The sequence below is a fragment of the Orbicella franksi genome, chromosome 3, assembly GCF_964199315.1.
Source record: "Orbicella franksi chromosome 3, jaOrbFran1.1, whole genome shotgun sequence".
Taxonomy (NCBI): domain Eukaryota; kingdom Metazoa; phylum Cnidaria; class Anthozoa; order Scleractinia; family Merulinidae; genus Orbicella; species Orbicella franksi.
In genome coordinates this window covers 4,471,775-4,477,995 of record NC_138147.1, presented here as the reverse complement: position 1 = coordinate 4,477,995, position 6,221 = coordinate 4,471,775, and positions in this window count along the sequence as shown.

The window sequence follows — 6,221 nt, the reverse complement described above, 5'->3', positions numbered from 1 at the left end:
ACAGTGGTTTGTATTTAACAGGCTACAATGGACTTATGCTTCAATAACCACCTAAAACGAGTTCGAATTCCAGTGGAGTCTACATGGTTAGATTTACCGCCCCTCGCGTTCTTGTGAGGTAGATACTTGACCCGAGGCTTTCAATTTTTGTCAGTGGAGCGATATCCAAGATGTCCCTCGAACAAACACAAGCCGTTAATTTCAGTTGACTCAGCCCACCCAGTGTTCGCGGTGACACGCCATAGAAACGCTCTATCAATACGATCGCCGAAGACCTGGATTGAATCATCTCCTACTACAGCAGAAATGATTTCCCAAAAAGAATCCTCAAAACGACCCGGAAGAAACGAAAACATATCTTACTACCAATGGTAGTGACGTTCTCCGATCGATGATCAAAAAATTCTCGTATATGCTATTGCTTTTTGAAAACCCATCCGGGTATTTCTTATAAAGAGCAAACAATTAACAGCATAGTTGAATTTCGAAGCCAGGCCGGCTGATGCAACTAAAACGACAGATACTCAGATTGATTTATAATTCTCAATATTCTACTTAATTTTCAATTTATTTGGACGTTCTGGTACAAACTACCCGCATTTCTAATGCCAGAGACGAACTTAATTAAGAAGAGCTTATTTAAGTACTATGACTTTAATTAAATCAACTCAAGCGGAAAACTCTCTCAGTGCTACTTGTTGCATGGTACTAATAATGACAACTGGCAAATCTCAATTCCCACCGGTTGGCTCGCCCTTTAGGGTTACCGCTTCAAAGCTCCAAACTGGATGTATAAAGACAGTGTTAAAAAAAAAATACGTTCCTTTGCACCAAATGAGCTGTACATCGTACATGTGATTTTACTACTCCTAAAAAGACCTGAACACTCAGTCCAAGCATCGTTAATAGAGGGGAATGGTTATGAAGCCCGACAAACGTCAAAGAATCAAAAAAAGATGTAAAGATTTGAATAAATATACCTAATTGGCCACTCCCAATTGGGGCTTTTCAGGACCAATGTAAACAAACAATGATAAATAAATATTCAAATAGACATAACTAGGTTAAGAATCCCAATTGGCGGGAGGCAGACCAGTTGGCTATTTACAAGCACAGCCGAGAAGTTGAACTCGGAGCTCCCGAGAACAACATCATTTAGCAGATAACAGAGTGGAGGAAAAAAAAAACACGTTGCATTCCTTTTTATTTTTACATCGCCTATTTTGCAGGAAAAAAAAAAAAAAACGTTAAGCAAATCGAAGTATCCATTAACACTTTTTTCATAAATTCGGACATGATATTTCAAGTAGTCATTTCGATGAACATTGTATGTTACGGAAGGAAAGAATGCTTCCCTTTTTGCTGTTATTACAATATTACCACATTAAATTAACTGTGTGGGTGTAACTGAGTTAGATTGAAACTTGGTGGAAATTTTAATGCCACCTAAGGCTTTAATGACGCGGGTTATTTTATTTTATTTTTGTTTTTTGTTTTTTCACTACTCGCGAGAACTTCAAAAGTTACTGAAAGCTGAGAATTGGAGTGAAATGTAGCAACACCAGCCAACACCTCCCTGGTAATCGACCCAACCGATAAGTTGGAATTTGGTACCAATATAATTCATCGATAACCACGCAAAAGCTCAGCAATATCATTTATTGGGGGACGGAGTACGGGATTAAAACTGATAAAGGGGAACCTGTATCCAGAGAACGCTTGAGTACGGGAACGATATTGAAAACCTGTACTAAGCGTGCGTTTGCGCATTAGTGCTTACAGATGTAAGTCACAGCAAGAAGCTGTACACAGAGACAGCCCTCCTTTTACGAATCTAACCAGGCTGGTAAGCAATTGTTGATGTCGTTTACGCACGGTGAGGCCAAAGAATGAAAGTAGGTAGAAGTGCTTATTGATGCAGAGGCGCGTACCCTACATTTCTCTCCTGACCCCAAAATTAGCCCACCAAAAACGTAACTTGGAACAAATACGAACCCAGGGATAAAGTATCGTTCCATAACTGTATCTCGGGAACAGGTCATACGTCTTTCCCAGAGGAGGTTCTCGCATTATCATAGGATAAATTAAAATTACAGTCAAACCAAGTGAAGCGTACCCCTCAAGATTACATTAATGAATTGATTATTTGAATATTGAACCCGCTAATCGTTTCAAGAATGCAGTAACGAACTGATTATTTGAATATTGAAGTCGCTAGTCATTTCAAAAATCAATATGAAATTGATTTTTTGAACATTAAACCCATTAGCCGTATTCTTGGAACGACTAGTGGGTTCAATTTTCCAACAATCAATTCATTGTTGCATTCTTGAAACGGCTAGCGGGTTTTCAAATAATCAATTCATTAATGTAATCTTGAGGGGTACGATTCACTTGGTTTGACCGTAAAGGTAATGGAATGGGTAAAATAATAGACCAATTTAGTGTCACTAACTGATGAAGAATTAAATAAAATTTTAATAAAACTAGAAAAGAAAACAAACATCATTTCTTCAAAATTGCGTGGAAAATAAAGCTTCTTAAGCTTGATCAAGAGTCTGTTCATTTGTTCTCGCCTCGATCTACCCTGAATATACCTTGAAAAGGCAGGAAGAAGAAAAAAAGCTAATCTGCTCACCTAATGTTGACAAAAACCACGAGACTGGGTAAGATCATGGAACATGTATTTCATTGAAGACTATAAGATATTCAAATGGAATTCCAAATATTAGAGTCGTCGTCCGCACTAAAATCACATTTTTTTTTTACAATGGACCATGGTGCAATTTGTCCGGATTTGAACATGTACAAGTGTCGTTTAAAAGTCTTAAGATAAAACGCCATTGTTTCTTCTTGTGTGGAAGGCCCTGAAGAGGCGATCTTTCTTCGACTTTTGTTCTCGCGATTCACCGAGAAATCTTTTCGTGTTTTGACTGCGGTAAACACGATGGTGAAGCTGATGGAGGTGTAGATTTTGACAGTCGGTAATGTCGTGACGCTTTGTCTTGTGCACATAGTTGGAGCAGTATCCGCAGTATGCTGGATAACCTGAAGAAAAAGAAGCAAGTCAATACGAATGGAGAAACGAGTGAAACGAGTGATGTAAAATGACTTCAGGATGCGAAATCGACCCAAATCTTACTTAATAGCCTAATTTAAATTAAAGACGCTCAGTATACTTTTATTCAAGGTGCCAAAGCTAGCAAACTATACACGGAGTTACTAACAAATTAGCAAAACATATTTCAAAGTTTGTTACTCCTTTAACAGGCCGCACGACGACAATTGCTGTCTCAGTATTCTAGGCTTTGTGAACGGTTTGTTTGCAGTAGACACTGATGTTAGGGAACGCGCCGCTTAAAGAAATTTTCGTTGTATTCTGGAAAACGACTGTCTTCAATTTTCTTCGTTCTCTTGCGCGAGTTTAAAACGCCCTTGTTCTTCTGGTAACCACAAGAGGAATAAAAACATTATGTTACTGTTGTTATAACAATTATTTTTTCTTTCAAGAATACATATACGCATCTTACATATATGCACATCGGTGGTTAAAGTGTTATGGAATAATAATTGATAAGTATTATATTATGCCAGATAATTGGAGTTAATGAGATATAATCCGTTCTAAAAGCACCACGTGATTGTTACTCTAAAGGCAAGACATTTGGAGGGTCAGTCAAAAAAGACAACTTTGTAATTCTAGTTTTGTTGATTAACAAGGTTGTCATATTAGGAAAAGGTATCAAAAACAAAGTCTGCGTCGAGCCAAGAGGTCCACACCGGTTTCCGTAGCATTAAGCGACTAAAAGTATTTCTACTCCCTCCTTAGATGGAATGCTAGTCCATCGCAAGGTTATCCCCAGCATTAAATTCGCCGCTACATCCAGTGGTAGCGCTCAAAACGACAACGTAATCACCCGGGCTATGGTTAGAACCCAACCACTCGATCTGATGTCTAGCGTCAGTATTACGATACAGGCTATCGCGTTTCCCAATACCAGAATTAGAAAGGAAAATATTGGAGTAAAAAAAAGCTCCACTAACTTGTTGCAAAAACCGCAGGAGGCCATGCACTAATCTCTAAAATTGATCTCTTCATTGAAGGAGGTCGGATAGTCACACCAGCCAGCCAAGAACAAGGAGGGACATCGAGGATCGTTATCCTCACAGGAACCTAGAAAATAAGGCCATCTTTTAAGGTTACTTCAGTCAAACCTTCGCGGGAGTCCTCCAGAAAAAAATTCGTACGCGCGCTGTTTTCAAGGAAACCCCCACAAACTATATCAACAGAAAGGTTATAAAATGTAAAATTCGATAAGATTATGTTTTGTTTTGGATTTTGCTTTCCAAAGGCGGCAGAGGCCGTCAACTCCAAAATGACCTACTGACGTTCCAGCTAATTAATCGGGTATCAAATGCGATCGTTCATGCAAAATAACTGTGCAGTGTCAATCACAAAGCCTCCATCTCCAAAAATGCGTGAGCATTTTCTTTTATTTCTATTGGTTATATTTTTATAGATCTGTAAAGTTCGACTATCGAAAAATTCGCGTAGCCTGTTGCGTTAAAGGCCGCTACGAATAAAGTATTTAAAATAAAGGAATTCACCGACACAGTTTTGTTCCATATCTATCAGTGAATGTTCTGACCAGATTTCATGGAAAACCGTCAAATCTGCATACCCCATTAATTCATTTAAAGAGATGGGATTCTCTCGAAAAACGAGTGCGAGTTTTCGCCTTCTAAAGATTTATAAACATATCACGCCTTTACAGAGGATTGTGTCAACTTGAAAAGCCGCGAGCCAAAAAAAAATCGACCAATGTAACCCCGCGAAGGTTTGAAGTAACCTTAACTACTTTTAATCCCCTTTCTTTTTTCCAAAACAACGACAACAGCAACAGCAGCAGTAACAACAACAGCAACAACAAAATATAATGGCATAAAAACTGAAATGGATTAGTAATTTCATCTTCCTGTGGCTCATTGAGCGATGATACAGGTGCATCCACAGGGCATACAAGATGACAACTGCGTTGTAAGTAAGAAGTAAGCAATGAAAATCTAGCATAAGCTTTATTACTAGTTTGAATGATAATCATGTGGTGATAGAATGTTATCATTACTTCGAGGGGGAACAGAGAGAACTGAATCATCCTTGTCAGGAGTCTGAAGGGGAGGCTCTGGATGCCGCATCAGTGGCGCAGGCTGAAAATGTCGCTGCTGAATCCATGCTGTGATTTGATGGCCTTGACTATTCTTTATTTTTTTAAACGTATGTCCTATTGCAGGATGTTGATTTCTCACCCATTTGAACCCAGCGAATGGGTTTTGGTACGCCTTAAGTTCTTGCAAGCTTTCCAAGCAAAATCTGAAGCGCTTTCATTGTTTGAACGGGAAACGTTTCAACCTGCATCACTGGAATGAGAAGTAAGTGAACCTGCAATGGAACTGAAATGCAAGAAAATATAGAATTCCAAGAATTGAAGCCACTCACAGCTTGTACCTAATTTCTAAAAAAGAAAAGAAAAGAAAACTATTCAAGATGCCGTATATCTCGCGTTTTATTATAGTTGACTGTATTATACAAAAATGTGCATTGTGAGAGCGCATCATTTTAATGCAGCATATTCCAATATTTTTTGTTGCGCACGTTTGGCCACCCCGTTGCAATATAATGCAAGATGATATGCTGGATGGTGCAAAAGGCTGGCTTAACGTGTCAAGCGTGATGTGCGCAACAATTTTGCCATAATTATGTTGCGTACGTTTGGTTAGGCCTTAAGCATTATTTCGTAAAAAAAAGTTGAACAGAAATAACACACCAAGGATTAAAAGAAAAAAGTTGCAGCGAATGGGTAGAATGCAAACATGGCTGTAGCAAAAAAGTCAAAATGAATATACTGCTTTGAGGTTTATCGTAAAGCACACAATATTTACCTGAGACCTTCCCATTCGCATTTTGACCGACAGTGTAATGTCCATTAAAAACGTTCTGATTCTGCTTTGGCTCTTTTCCTGAGCCGAGCTGCGCCAATCTGTGCTTTATTTTTTTGTCATTTTTCATCATAGAAGAACTTCGCTCTCTGAACCTTGTAGGTAAATATGTTGCTAACATTTTAGCGCCGTTTTCTCGTACGTTGTCATTTATATTCGTTGTCTTATTTGTCGTGATTTCCTCTTGGCTACCTTCCTTTCTTGCCGTTTTGGCTAGATGAGGT